This window comes from Takifugu rubripes, chromosome 13, assembly GCF_901000725.2.
Source record: "Takifugu rubripes chromosome 13, fTakRub1.2, whole genome shotgun sequence".
In the NCBI taxonomy this organism is placed as follows: domain Eukaryota; kingdom Metazoa; phylum Chordata; class Actinopteri; order Tetraodontiformes; family Tetraodontidae; genus Takifugu; species Takifugu rubripes.
This window is the reverse complement of record NC_042297.1, coordinates 13334550-13350273: the sequence shown is the minus strand read 5'-3', so window position 1 is coordinate 13350273 and position 15724 is coordinate 13334550. Positions and strand designations below refer to the sequence as shown.

Below are 15724 nucleotides of genomic sequence, written 5' to 3'. Positions count from 1 at the left end.
ACCTGTCTGCATTTCACTGACAGCACCGTGACAAGATGGTGACAAAGGTCAGTTGTTGCTGCAGGAGATGTGACAAAGTGGCAAACGACACGGCTCTGTGGTTTATCCAGAGTAAAAAAGGTGAAGGGGCTGCGTCGAGAGATGGGCATTAATGGAAAGCGACTTTCGGGTCACAACTCGTAACACTGGTTATTGGTTACCACTGTCAGGACACAGAATGGAACGTTAGGCCGATTCTCTTGTGTGTACTGCCTTTGTAATAAAAGTGAAACAGGCTTCAGGAGCCAAGACTGATTCCTGGAAGTCATCTCTCATTTCCTCTGAACCAGTCAGGCCAGAACACCCAGGAGAGGTACCTTTAAAATTTAATATTCTCTTACTAAGTCATTAATACTAAATGCCTTACTCCTAATTTGCTAATTATACCAGCATATATGTATATCTCTACTGCTTTTATTTCAGAATAATGAAGATTTCTTATCTGGTGGACACTAGAGTCTGAGGTGAATTAGCTATCTTAATAGGCAAAACGTTTTGCTATGCTAACATGTTTCCTCAGCAGATTTTCTGTCTGTCTCAAGGTTTTGTTTGTTCAGGCTGCTGTTTTTTCATACCTCCTCCTCCGTCCATTCCAGACTTCACAGATTCATCAGCCTCAGCAGCTTTTCTGTCTCATCAGCTGCCAAAACAGCACCACCCCCACCAGTGTTTGGACTCCGTAGGGGGATTTATCTTGCTGCTGCCGCTGCTGCTCAGGGCAGACACCACTCCATCAAAACAACATCGCCCCATTTGCTCTTAACTCTCAAAGACTCCGTCAAGGCTTAATTTCCACAGATTGCCTGCTCAAATGAACTTTATCTTCACTTCATTTACTAGTCTCTCGGGCCTGTTAAGAACTGAGTAGCCAGATCGCAGCTGATGCTCCTGCGTCTGTTGCATTATAGCAGGTGATTGTGAATTATCAAAGATGGTGGCTGGAAACGTCTCATCTGGGAAAAACGTGAACCTCCTGAGAGCAAACTGAGCTGACCATGTTGACCAACTTTAAACTTTAAACATCCAGTTAGGTAAGTTGCTTTTTGCTGTTGCCATGACTGACCTCACTTCTATTCTCAATTATGGATCCTTCATGTCATCAAAGGAAGACAGCTGCTTAGCTTTATACAGTAGTATTATAGACATAAAGTCAGAATAGCGACACGGCTGAGTGAAGCTAATGGGGGAGAGCAGTATGAATCTGGCACTCCTGTCCTACCTTTGGAACCTGCACCGTCATTGTCTGCATTGACCTGCATTGTCATTTTTGTGTAAAATGACTATGTAGTGAGCATCCTAGTGGTAATACAGAGTAACAGCAGATGTCAAATGCATGTTCAAGGACTGGACCTTTGGCATGACAAAATATAGCGAGATGTCTTGCACAATAAGATTACACGTTTGAAATATGAATATTGTGCAGAAAAATAATAAGCATTTCTGCATTTATACAAATGTAATATGTATTCTGGGCCTCGGTTCAAATACTCTAATATTTATAATAACTTGTCATAAGCGAGCCTGTGTGATTAATGGTTATTCACTCTTTCTGTTGAATATTGGCAGCAGAGATGAAGGAAATGATTTTTCCCCCCTCTGAAACCGAAATTACGGCGCTTGTAGGTGAGATAGAGGTCAGGTGACAAATAATGTCTGAGGGCCTCAGCCACCAAAATAGAAAATGAATTGAGTGGTTTCACATTACTGCAGCGGAGAATGAGGTGAGTGCAATATAGAAGACTATCTGAAGTGGAAAAAAAAACACAGAAATGGACCAGTTCAGAAATTCATCCCACCAGCACCAGCGTGGGAAGAAAAAGCCACACCTGAGTTTGAAATGCTGGGGAAAAGCACAGACATCCCACTTTAAGTCGGAAAAGGGGGAAGAGGGGCTTAGCCCAGGCCATCAGAAGGTGTTGTTTTAGACTTCAAATGCTTTTTATGAATAGAAATTTTGGAATCATTACTAATTTGGTTTGACTTTTGACTTTTCTCCCAGATTCAGGAGGGATGCAGGTGGTGACCAGGTCTCTGGCACGGAGACTTATAGCAGGGCGGCAGCGTCACAGGTTGAGCATGACACCCTGCACACACCGCTGTAAGTTAATTACAGAGAGCTGAAGTTGATGGCTTGATGTTAGGGTGGAAGTGGTGTGAGGTCAGGGTCCCCTGGAGGAGAAAACACAAGCAGGGATGTAAACATCAGAGGACCTGACCACTTACATGTTGGTTTGAGTTGTTTCAAGGCCTTTGTGGCCCCCATCTTAAGTGCCACTTACATAATTGTCAGGAATAAACTGGGATCCCAGTTGGCTTCACGTAGACATCAATTCACATGCTTCAGTTAACACAAACAAGTTAAAAACCCTGACAGTAGAGAATGAAGACTCATCAGGATGCTCTTCATTGACTGCACCCCCACAAGCTAACACATAAACTGAACTCCTCGGACTACACCCATCCTCTTTAACTGGCCTCTGTACTTCTTTAGGCCCCAGTCTGTAAAGTCAGGGAACAGGACTTAAATCAGCATCACCACAAACATTGGCACCTCACAGGGGTGTGTTCCCAATCCCGTGTTCACCCGTGACTGTGGGCACCACTGTGATAGGACACGGGAGGGAATGAAGGGGCCTTTAGGAGGTAAGTGGCCATTCTGGTGACACAAGATGAGGACAACTTCACCTTCAGCACAGGTAAGACCAAGGTGATGATGGAGGACATAAGGAAGGAGAGATGAACCCTCATCTACTTCTTATGGTGGCAGGAATTGGAGAGGGTGAGCAGCTTTGATTATTCAGAGGGCCCACATCAGAAAGGCCCTCATCTGGCCACTTAGCACTGCACAGCTGGTGAAGAAGGCTCAGCGGCAGCTTCTCTTCCTGAAGACACTGAGGAAGATTGGCATGTCACCAAAGACCCTTCAGCAAACCACAACTGCTGTGTTGTCGAGTCCGTCCTGACCATCGCGGTGTGGTACGGCAGCTCCATCATCACGCGCCGCACACGCCTGCGGAGAATGGTGAAGCCTCCCAACACTCCCCTGACGTCTCTGCATAGCACCAACAGCAGAGTCCACAGGAGAGCAGCCTCCATTATCAAGGATCACTTCACTCTGCTCCCCCCAGGCAGGACATCCAGGAGTCTGACATGCTGGACAAGCAGACACAGAAACTCTTTCTTTCCCCTACTATCAGCCGCTGTAGCAGCTGACAGGAGTCTGCAACAATGGCCACACTAACTAGTTACCTATTTGACCTTTTCAGCTGTGTTATTGTTTAGGCATCCTTATTGCACATATTACTAGTTTTGTACAGGCACCTTAGTATTCATAAACAAATGAGCACAATTACAAATTCACTGTACATTTATAAATGGATTCCTTTGCTTAATCATGGTTTGAATCATTCTTTTCTCTTTTCATTATGTTTTGTTTAATTTGTGATTCCTTGTTGAATTATTGCATTTCATTGTGCAATTTTCCAATGTCACCTGGCAGACATCTCATCATTCAATCCTCACCTACTGTTGTAGCTTCTGGAGTATGTGAGATTTGTTACAGAGATATTAGATTTATTCTTTTGGTCTTTAAAACAATGGCTGACGGGGACAGAGAGATTAATAAATAATTGCATTAAAATGGTATTCTATAGTGGAAACCAGGCTGATGGGCCAGCGTCCCAGATGTTCTGCTCACAGCAGTGAAGATGCAGAGGAGGTGAAACTCCCGCACGGGTTTGCCCCCACATGCAGATGGCCTCATTTCTGTCAGAGCCACATCCACAAAATGTCCGTCACAGGAGTTAAAAATAGAAGACTCAGGTAAGGCACAGCATCAACCGGGGGGTGGGGTGGGGTGGGGGGGTGGGCGGGTGGGGGGTGGCAGAAGTGGCAGGAAAGTACAAATCTTCCGCACAATATTTCTTCAGCCAAATAACTTCTTTTCGCAGCGAAGTACCCAGCTGTCCTAGATAGAAAAGTCTCCGATATTCCCTGGAGCTCAACTAGCTTGCGTGCGAGTCACACGCTCGGTCTCCAGATTGCTCCCCCTGATCATTAAACGCGATTCTGCAGTAGTTTAGTTTCTCCTGAGTACTCACTTCTCTACAGAAGAAATGACCGTCGTGCTGTCAGCCGTCTGCGCTCCCACTGCCTGCAGCTCTCTCCTTTCAAACATCTATTGTGCTCCCCGCTCACACTGTTGGCTTTTCTGTTCCATCTCAGGAGGAGCAGTCATCTTTGAAGTGTGCAAACCCCTGAAAAACGACATAATGTCCCCCGCCACCATCCCTCCCTTCCCGTGCCTTGTTGCAAGAGTCGTTTCTGAGGATTGGCGATGATTTCCGCGGTCAGCTAAACACGCTACGTAGGTACTTCCCGCCTCCCCGCTGCTTTTATTCCTCTCTGCCAACTGGAGCTGTTTCATCCACCACTACCTGCTTGAAGAACCTCCTCCTGTCAGAGCAGGTTTGCTTTCATTCACATGATGAACGGAATGGTTGGGGAGCCCTTAAGCTCTTTCCTCAGCCGACCCACGTCCCAGTTTGCCGTGCTTCGCTTGATCCCGCCAAGCGCCGGCCTACTCCCTTAAACTCCTGTCAGTCTTCGGTTTTAAATTTTCATTTTCTTCGCCTCGCTCTTCAGTGTGGCAGCAAGGTACCGTTTCCCATAATTGCGGTCACCCCCGAGAAGCCCCCCAGTCACTGTTAATAGTGGGCGTCGTCCTGAAAGGTGAACCAAGTGACAGTTGTGGTCATGGCTGATGGCACCATTTTAGATAAATGGAATCAGTAACCAGCACGGACTCTTGGGAAAGGTTCAGAACGGTGTCTTATCAGAAGGTTGCTTCACAGCTAACTATTCCTGAACTGAAACAATTGGGCCTTTTTTCTTCAGACATGCAGGAGATGTTTGTTCTATTGCTGTGTAATGATCTTTCAAGTTTATTTTATTTTATTTTTTAACATCTTTCTTTCTTTCTGAGCAGAAGTTGTGGCCTGTCTTTGAACGCAGCACAGCTTGATGGCTCCCATGCAGGCGGAGACAGGTGACAGAGTGGCCAGTTGGGGGATGTTTTTGGTTTGGTTTCACGTGTCTAAAACACTCAGGCATCACAGAATTGCAGCAGGATTTGAGGTGAGTTAAGGAAATCTGGACTGACGCGCAGCCCAGGTGCTGCTGCTGACGGGGAGCTGCTGGACCTCTGATTTGTGGGTTTCCTTTCATAACTCTGCGTGTTCATTTGCTGGTTAGTACTGCCGAGCTTCGGTCTTTGTTCGTAATTAGTTTTCTTTATTCCTCCACTCTTTTAATACCTCTGAGAGGACATTGCAGATATGAAAAAGGCACAAGAGGCAAGTTTTCCCCATCTTTTGTTTGCTCAGGAATGTGTCACAGAAAGCCTTGTCATTTATTTCATTGCCACGTTGACATTGTCCTTTTCTGTTAACTCTAATTCGGTTGCTGAGGGGGAACAAGTTTCAGGGCTTAACAAGCACCAAAACATTAATGGAAAAATGGTAAAAATGAGCAAAGCTCAAAGATGGTAGTCCAGGCTTTAAAAAGTGCTTTATTCTCAGTTTTTCAGTGGGTTTATTTATCACCTGTCTCCAGACACTAGCCGGTCTATGAAGAACCATTTTTGACACCTACTAGCTTATTCTGTCTTGGGGAAAATGTCCTGTGTAACAGCAGTAGCTTCACCATGAAAGTAGAATACATTTTTAAAATTGGAAATCAATTTTTTTCATTTGTCTTATAATTACAATACTTCTCATTGCACAGACACTTGCTTCTAGTGTCCCTCAGTGCCCTTCACACACCAGAAGAGAAGATAACATTATTTTGGCATTGGAGATTTGCCACCAGTGGGGTTGTCGTGTGTTTTGAAAGATGCTGTTTGCTTTTCGGGTCTCAATGGTGAATTGCTGGGGGAGGATCCTCTGCACAATCAGATCTACCCTGAGCTGGTGGGTTTGAGAACTGGGTTAAAATGATTCTCCTGGAGTTAGAGGGAAAAAAAGAGGTTTCTGGCATTAGCACCAAAGTTCTACATGGTCAACCTGGAGGCAAAGGACACGCCCTTCTGTTCAAAAAAGCTTTAGCTCCCTCCACTTCACGCTTGGTTTGGCACCTGTTGGTGCACTCAGTAGTAGAAATTGAATTAATTTGCTCTACTTGCTTTAGTATGGTCTTTAAATGTTTCATTATAAATAAGGCAACCACAAAAACATGAAAGGATGAAGTAATTAAACAGTTTCGACATATTTTGTATGGGAACCAGACATGACTTGAAACCTTTCCATGGCTTTAAAGCGTATCATTATTTGCGGTCTTGACGTGCACAATGTGTATTCTTCTGCTAAGATTAAATCCAACGAGGCTTTTGGATCAAAGACGTCAGAGCTACATCTATTTCCTCAGACACTCCCCAAATAAAACATGAACACATGCAGATCTCTTTCCAACTGATGCTGTGAGTCACAGACGGATGTTCACAGGAAAAAGGCTTCAGAGGGGTCCAAATATGAAGTGATGCAATCTACCTGACACATCCTGGGATTGGTGGAGCTAACTACTCACTGTTTTCTTCTCCAGTCTCCCCCGCTGCTGGAGAAGAAAACGGTAGAGGATGTAGTGAGCCTTAAAAGGGCTCCTTTGAACAAAAAGATTCAATATGAAAAGGAATGAGATATTAGGCTCCTTGAAGGGCTTGTGGAGGTGCAGCTCTCCATTTCTTGAAGCCGTCGTATAATTAGATAAAGGTAGATGCTCTGCTGCATGTCCATCCCTGTTGAGATTTGCGCACGACCCTCAGGTCGGCCTGCAGATGGAACAGCGGGCGCATTGCAAGGCATTTTTATCTTCATGTCAAGGTGACATCACCTCACAGCAATGAGGAAAGAAGGAAAGGAATGGGAGCATGCCCAGAATAGAGAATGAGGATGATTTGATGACAGAAGAGGGGGGGGGAGAAAAGATACAAGGACACATCTGTAAGGTAGAAGCTAATGCGTTGATAACGTCTCAGTCTTTGCCCCTGACAATGACCCTGCTGCCCTCAGAGTCACTGCATCTTAAAACTGGACTGGCGTTACAACCCCTGAGGCAACATTTGTTTTAAAACCTCACTCTTCCCATAGTGAGGAATCCTTTCTCGAAAGGCTTTTGCAGAGGTGTGATTTTGTTCTTGATATCTGGGAGCTCTCCCGTTGTGCAGCTGCTTTTCTACGAAAGCGGTGATTGTAACACTGGCTGAAACGCCCCGATCTGAACATCACCGAGTATAATGTTCTTTGCCTCAAGTTTGAAAACCCATGCAATTCAATCAGCCCAGCCCTCAGACGTGCTTTAATCGTCGAAGGTGCATATTTTCCACATTCAAGTGGAAAAGTCTGCTTCAGTCTGACCCAGTTCTCAGGAAACACGTCCCCTTACCGACGAGCAAATGTACCCTCTGTGCCATTGTTAATGCTGCAAAACCGGCGCGGTAGTAGACGTGGCAGGTCTTTGAGTCCTGTTGTCTGTGGGGAAAGTGACTCACTTTTCAGTGCAAACGATGACAATGCATTTTAAATCTCCACCTAAATCTGCTCTGTGTTCACCAAACGGAAGCCAGCCTCATCCATTACAGTATGCTGAAAGGGGGCTGTGGTTCACTGTGTGGGAGGCAGAAATGTTTTCCTCCACTGTGCTTAATTTTTTCATAGTGCACGGAGTCCTGGGGTGTATGAAATGCATCCGTATCCAGAGTTCTCTTAAAAAATATATATAGATTTATTATTCAGTAGTATGGTTTAAAAGTTTGATTTTGCGATATCCTGGGTGTTTGGGTTTAATCACAGAAAATCTCTCTTCCCCTTATCTTGTCACCACAACTTCCATTAGTCGGAACTTCTTTGCTGCCTTGGAAAGTGTCATGCTGTTGAGCCTAAGTGGCCCCTGCTGTTTAAAATACACCTTGTGAATGGCTCTAGCGAATGACTGACTGGGCTGTGATGCAGGTTTTTGTATTTGGACCCTGCCGACTTTCAGTTCACATGTAAAAAGGAACGTGGTCTCGGATGTACCCTTGTCAATATTCCCACCTTTTATAATACCTGTAGCTCTTTTATAGTTGCCCAACTGTAGTGTGATGTGCTTCTTCAGCTTTGTCTCCACTGATGTAGCTTTGGATCATAAGCTCACAGATGGTAGTGCTATAATTAAGGGCCAACACAAGCTTTAACCATATGGTTTAAATCCATTTTTCATTTGCAGGAAGCAGCTCTAACAGGGGAAGGTTGGTAGTGTAATTTAATGTATTTTGGGATGCAACAAATAAATTTACACTTCCAGCACAATCCGTGCCAGCGGGCCCTGTGTTGATCAGCTCGAATTGTACGTAACAGAACAACAGTTTGGCTCTGGGTCTTACTGCTAAAACCTATGGAAAAATGGCTGAAAATAGGGTTTAAAACCAGCCAAAAATGTCTCGTTTGGAAAGGTCTGGAAAGATAATGATTCATTCGTAGCCGTTTCCTCCATAATGCATGCTGTTTTTCTTTCCTAATTGCTAGCTTGCAGTAGACATATCCACAGGGGGTCTTGTTGGGAGGAAGAGATTTTGATTGACACAAGAGGGGGGCGTGGTAGGGTGGTGTCTGCCACAGGCTGAGCGCGAGCTGCAGCAAGTGTCAACAGCTTTTGGCTGCATGCAGTCAAGACAGCTGAGCAGTTTAGTGTACACAGAAACTAGCTAATGCGACGACAGTTCCATGTATGAGAGGAGGAGGTGACAGAGTTGTGACTGTTGACTGATTCTTTTGACTATTTAACAACTCTTGAGTGTGTTGGATTGGAAACGCACGAGCGAAACTGGGAAATGACAGAACAGGTGCAATAGAGCGATGCACCGAGGCAGCCGTCCGTGGCAGCGTCTCGTATTCTTATATAAAACAGAAAAAATCGTGGTATTTTATAAGAGATTTGCCACAGCCAATCAAATGAAATGAGAAATGAACCTCTGTAGAGTAAGATAGGTGTGCAGAATTAGTTACTATGGAGATGAACCCTCAGTGGGCACAGGTGGTAACTTAAGATGTAAATTTGTCTTTATTTTTTCACATTGATCAAAAAAGTCTCTTCTGTTGGCTTTGGGCGCCTTGACCATCGGCAGGAATTCCAGCTTCCACCTTTGGCAGCTGTCCAGCTGTGTCACATTCATATGATGCCTGTTTGGACTTCATTATCCTTGAAACTGAATAGAGAGTAATATTTAATTAAGGCCTGCACTAGAGAGTTCTAGAACATTCTTGTCCCCTGCATCTCCTGTTGCCTTTATACCGACTGTACATACTTGGCTGCTCCTGCAGAAGCTGCTGTGATGATCTCAACACGGCACATTCATCATGATTCTGTCCCGTCCCCGATCTAGAATCTCGTACTCTCGCCTGATCACATCATTTAACAAAGGAATAAGAACCATGGCAACAACTGCAAAACACAACCAAAACATGGGAGATGACATGCAGGAAGAGGCAATGATGGTGGCCTTGGGACTACTATTAATAGAATCTCGACCCGATAAAAGTCCCGTTGATGGCGAACATGCTAATTTTTAAAAAATATTTCTGCCTGCTTTCTTGTTGCTCACTCGGTTCACTTCTCGGTCCTCTACATTCTGTTCTACGTTAGAGTTGTGCATCAGGGGTCAGCAGGTTTCTCCACACACAAAGATTTTTGCTCATAAATATTGAACAAGTTTAATATACACGGTTGTCCGCCCCGACTGTTCTCGGGAAAAATTCACTCATGAGACACCACAGACCACAGGGTAATCTTAGAGGATAAGATTATAAGACATAAAATAATCATAAAATAATGCTTCATGTATTATCTTGGATGGATTTGGAGCTTATTTAATTAATGATGAATAAGAAAACGGTGTTCCTCCAACCAACATGAGCCGTAAGCTATCATCACCATCACACTCCGTCTGTGGACTGATATTTGAGGGAAGCTGTTGCGTTGTTGATTTATCTCCAGTTTAGAAAGCCTTTAGTCAGACAACCCTCTGCATTTGAGTGGAAGTTAGCTAATACTCCTTCATGGACAGAAATCCATCAGGATGAAAGATGAAGATCAACATCCGAGGTCTTCTGTAAAGAGGAAGGTTGAGGGATTTGAAATATTTTGATTCTCATGTCTTTTGTCACTTTACACACACACACACAGCCCATATATGTATAAGGTGGCAAATTGAAATTATACTTTGTCGGCTCCAGTCCTGTCGTCCTCTGACAGCAGAAACTGCCCGTGCATTTTTCTGCCAAGCCGCCATATCTCCAGGAGGGGGATCCATATCCATCTGTCAGCTGCTCCCAACTTTAGCACCCAGGGACTGGAAGGTGACAGATTTCAGTGCACGGCTGAGAGGAAAGAATCCAAAGCACTTCAACTTTATTCATACAGCGTCTCTTACACTTGGCATTGTCAATAAGTGCTGTGCAGAAACCCAGAGTCTGGCCACAAACAAGCAACAGGGGCAAGGAAAACACTGCTTTTAAGAGGTAGAAACCTTGTGCAGGACCAGGGTCCTGCTCCTCCTGGCTGGCCATGTGGGGGGAAAAAGCTGGGTGGATGGAGAGGATGAGTATGACCTTTTAGGTTCCACAGTGGAAATTTAATATTCACTCAATAAATCACCATTGCAGGAATATGCTACTAATGCATATTCCTGCAATGCAACTTCGCACTTTTTGTTTTTGAAAAAAAAAATAAAAATAAAATCAAACAGTAAACTGGAAAAAGACATAAAATGTCTTTAAAATGCAGAGATTTGTCGGAGAGACTGGGATGTCAGAATGAAACCTGAAAATGATAATAAAAAGTCAACGCCTGAGATTAAAATACCTGCTAAATTAGGATAATTTCAGAAGTTTATTCAAAAACCTGTTTTAATTGAGGGATAAAAAAGCTGATTGTGATGTTTCTGAGGGGGGAAAACAACTCGTATCTCATTAATAACATGCTGCTTTGAGAGTAAATGTAAAATCAGTTCTCAGTGCAAACTCTTGACTGCTAAACTCTTTGCTGTTATTTATTTCTTCCCCTTATTAGATATCCTTTTACCATGCTAACATCCAAAACCAAACCCAATATTTGTGTTTTCTGTTGCTTATTTAATGACATCAAAGAACTGAAAAATGATAGTTTAGAAAAAAAATCTTCTCTGGGGACTGTAAACAGTTACTTTGGGACCTGACCATAAAATCATGGATTTTTGTACAGTTTGAACTGGAACTACCAAAAAACTGCTTTTAGAGCAAACTTGTTGGTGGCTGGTGAGCCGATGCTGTACCCTTGAAGCGCTGTCACGGGGGCAGGACTGGTGCTGCTATAAGGCTGCAGCATTTTGCATGGGGGCTAGAATGGTAGACTTTTGTTTCCATGGAAACTAAGTCTAAAGGATGGTGTCATGGTAGAGATGCATCAGAGGAGTTCATAATATAAAACATTTTTTGGTTTTAAATCATCAGACAAGTGTAACCTTCGTGATTTGGACTAAATCGGACTGTTTTTTCACGATGCTCCTAAATAAAAGAGGCTCTTTATGTTCATGCTTTTCTACAAAAACGGACATAAAGCACCCTGAGGTGCTGATGGCACATTTAAGGAGGAAGACTGACGTGGCTGAAGCAGGTTTCTTTGCTTTTTTTATTCCCTCATTATTTCAGCAGGATGGTTTCCTTTGATCTATAAAGCAAACCTTCAGAGAGTCAGAAAGTGCAGCTATAATGCATAATGTATTCAAACTTGCTGTATCTCAAAAAGACCTCCTCCGTATCTCCTTATCTGCCGTGACCTTTACAAGACTGGCATCCTTATTTTGCAGTGCACTGATTTGTGATGAAAGATTGAGTGTAAATACAGAAGAAAACGCCACTCATTGATCTGATGAGGCGGTATATGGACATTTCCATTAATACTTCATATTTTTGACCTGGGTGTTTTATATTCTAGATGTTTAACACACTGTAGACATTTCCTTTTGTTTAATTCCAGGTCTTGCATAAAAATCCGTGTACACCCAGCATGTGCGCCGTGTCCCTCTGAAGCGCCCTGAACTGTCTCATCCCTCCACATTTTTTGCCCCTTCAAAGCTTACTAAATTAACCACAGCTCCGCAGCCACTACTGTTGTTGCATTTTTAATACAGCAACAAACTGCCACGTTCATTTGCCACCGCTGCGGCGCAATAAAGCTCCCCTTAAGACCAAATGCGTCGCTTGATGTCCCCTGGCCATGCCGCATAAATGGAATTTCTTTCGCAAAGCTTGAGGATTTTCAGTCCAACGTACTTCAAATGTCCATCTGGAGGAAAACGTAGCTGATTAAAATGAGTTCCGCTGCTGTTTCCATAAGTGGCATTCCCGACGCATCATCTGGTACCAGTTGTATGCTAACATTGGGGTTTTCTTTTTTTTTTTCCTTTTTTTTTTTTAAATGTGCGAAAAGATCAAAGGATTGCATCTAATTTTGTAGAAGTTTAAAAGGATTAATTCATTCTGAGCATTACAAAAACACTTTAGAGTTTGGGAGTGAAAAAAAAAAAGCAAAACATGTTGTAATAAAAGTTTTAACACATTAAAAATGTAACGCACTGTAAAAACAAAAAACCCCAACCTATTCATAGAAAGTGAATGACGGCATTAAAAATGACCGAAGGCGTGTCTCTGTGTGTTTTAGTCTCTGGATGGCAGCAGCATTACAGCTGCCCTCCACTGCCCTCCACTCCCACTATGGGCTGGGACTTGTGTTGCTGTGGCTGCCTATTGTGCTCGCTGCTGGCCAGGTCGTTCCGCCCCAAGTCTTCCCCACAACTCAAATGGTGTCACATCGCCAGCTTTCGCCACAGTGATGGCGGTGCAGGCGTGATCAGATGGCAGACGCCAACCTTTCGGATACCATACACAAAAACGACTACAAAACTAAAGAAACAACCGCAGCAGCAATGGTTTGATAGGATCGTTGCTGTTCCCACTAAACGGCCGTATCGTTTTGAACTGGAAACGAGCCGTCTTCCCTCCGGCAGCTCAAAAGCAACTCCTCCTTGGCCTCATTATGGAGCAAAATGTACAGCCTTGCTCCTCAGATCATAACAGATGATATGTTGGACGCCGCCGCTGTGCTGTTTTGTTTTGCACGTCGTCCGTGGCCTCTGTTTCAGGAGCAGCAAGTTTCCTGCTCGATATTAAAATTCCTGGGAACGGAGAGGGCTCCACTCGCCGGGTGCCTGATTGTAATTTCTGAAAGTGCACACCTCCACCTCGCTTCTGTTTGGTTTGATCTCACCTCTGATTAAAGTTATCACGCTGCTTATTCCAATGTAAGCAATTCATTATCAAAGTGCAGAGAGCAAATATCAGAGCAGCCTCCTCCGGCAGCCCCCCCCCCCGTCTGTCATTCTGCCTCTTTAATCACATAAAAGGTTCCTGCTTTTGCACCTTTTGTCACTTTGCTAAGTCAACTTCTCTGATTCCTTTGAAATATTCATTTGGTTATTTGGGCCGTGTGGGGAGGGCGTAACTTGGTTAAAGCTGGATTTCACGTTGCGATCATTTCAAGCTGGTTTCATTACAATGACCTTATCAGCCTCGGCGACTACCCTTAGGAGTCGCTTTCAGTATTCTGTTTGATCACCAGTTGTGCCAGGAAATGAAACGACTCTCAAAAGAAATGTTTTCCTGAATGCAAACTGCTTTTGGAGATGATAAATGAGAGTTTATGAGAGAGAACACATTTTTTTCAGCCTGGAAAGCAATCCCTTTTTAAAAAATGATCACAAGTTACATCTTGATTGCATCTATCGATTCAAACATAATTAATCTCGGCCATTTTCTAAAAGAAATCCAATATTGAGGACTGTTGAGCTTTGGTCTCCTCCTCTGGTGCTGGAAGATGAAGCCGAATGTTTACCGAAGCTGTTTATCAATCCTCTTCACTGCCTGGAGGAATTTTACTAAAACAGCTTCGACTGCCAGATTCTTCAGCTGCTCGTTCAGATCTTTCTTCAGATTAAGGTCAGGATGAAAGTTTTGTCTTTTTGTTTGTCTTTTCGACGTTTCTTAATCAAACTAATGGGAGGAAACTGCAGGACCACTTTTTCCCAAAGGTGGAATTGAACCGCCAACCTTGGTCTCTGGCCCTGAGCTCTGTCAAATCCAGCATTATTGTGTTGTTGAATCTGTGACTTTCATTTCCATTTAAAGATTTTTTGCTGTTTTTTTTTTTAATGTGTCTTTTCTTTTCCTCACTCCAGTGTGGGAAGAGCAGCAACAACTGTGATTTAAAAAAAAAAAAGGACCCGTGTGAACGTTTAAGCGGATTGCTCAATTCCAACTTCAAACAAATTGTTTGTGTTTCTTTTTTTTTTTCTTTTTTTTAAAAAAGATTGTTAAACAGAGAAAATACTGTCTGATCCAACTTTACTGTAGGATGCTGCATCGACCTGGTTGAGGCGAAGTTGCACAAAGCTGAGTCTCCGTAAAAGTGGCTCGAATTTATTTTTCAGTGAAACACTGAAAAACAAATGAACCTTTTTGTGTTTGAGGATTAAATAATGAAAAACATTTGAAACGATGTTTGCTGCTGAATTTTTCCCCCCTCCTCCCCTTCAAAAATGTAAACGCCTTTATTTGAAAAGCCAAAACTGGCCGTGACAAAGACCTCGACCCAACAGCCAAGTCAAAGCCAGACAGGTGTTGGTTTGATTTCCACTCAGCCGTTTTTTGGTAAGCCTGCCATAGTCTCATGTTTTCTTCCCTGAGTCCAAAACCGGCACCACTGAAGTCACCCCTGAAGGCTCTAAATATTCTCCTGATGTGAGGTGAGTTGGTGGGAGGTTTGGAGTTCACCTGTGATGGACTGCTGGCCTGGCGGGGGTGTAGTGCTGCCTCTGACCGCCTGGTGACCGCTGAACCCTGACCCCCTAATCAGCAACCCAGATTAGAAATAGTAGGTGGACAGAAAAGGGACAGATTGACATTCCAAAAAAACAGCTTTTAACTTCTCGCAGGTCTGTATTTTTGCATTTTAGACTATTTAATTCTCTCGTTAAGCCTTTTTCCTCTATCAAATTCTTCTCATTTGCACCCCCTGAATAATATAATGATTTAGCCAAATTGGCAAAGTCCTTTTCTTGGAGAACAAAGAAAAATGCAGCAGCAGCAGCTATTTCACAGAAGGACCACTGACGCAGCTCTGCAGCATCCATCAGCGTAGCCCTGTAATAGCTTTAGGTTTGGCTTCTTTTTTCTGTGTCTGCACAATAACACAAACAAGCCGGCCAGTCGCGCTAAGGCAGAGTGGCGCCTGTTACAGTGGAATGAAAAAGACCCAAGATGACCCAACCTCATTGAGTTTTGGGGAATCTATGCATGTGTGCGGACTCCTCTGTGGACTGCGTTGCTGAAATGAGGGCAGAGCCTATTTGTTGAACGAAAGTCTGAATTAATGCAGGCGGAAAACTGTTTTCCGAGTTTATTTTGCAGATGTTCTTCTTTCTCATACTCCAAAATCAAAGGCGAAACCCTGAAAATGTTTGTTGAACAGCAGCTGAGGAGTCTATTTTTTTAAGTTTAGAGGCAAACCAAAGAGTTCTGAATTTGACCAGATCCATTGATAAACTGATTACGTGTCATTT

General features: G+C 43.6%; 1 long non-coding RNA gene across 2 annotated transcripts; it reads left to right on the top strand.

Annotated features, from left to right (window-relative positions):
- The first annotated feature begins 676 nt into the window (after positions 1-676).
- Positions 677-3644, top strand: LOC115252225 (uncharacterized). Of its 2 annotated transcripts, XR_003890645.1 has the most exons (4): positions 677-1070; positions 2039-2137; positions 2531-2735; positions 2807-3644. It is a non-coding gene; the product is annotated as an uncharacterized lncRNA (long non-coding RNA). The 2 variants fall into 2 exon arrangements; XR_003890644.1 differs by having other exon boundaries at positions 679-1070; positions 2531-3644.
- Positions 3645-15724: the final 12080 nt, after the last annotated feature.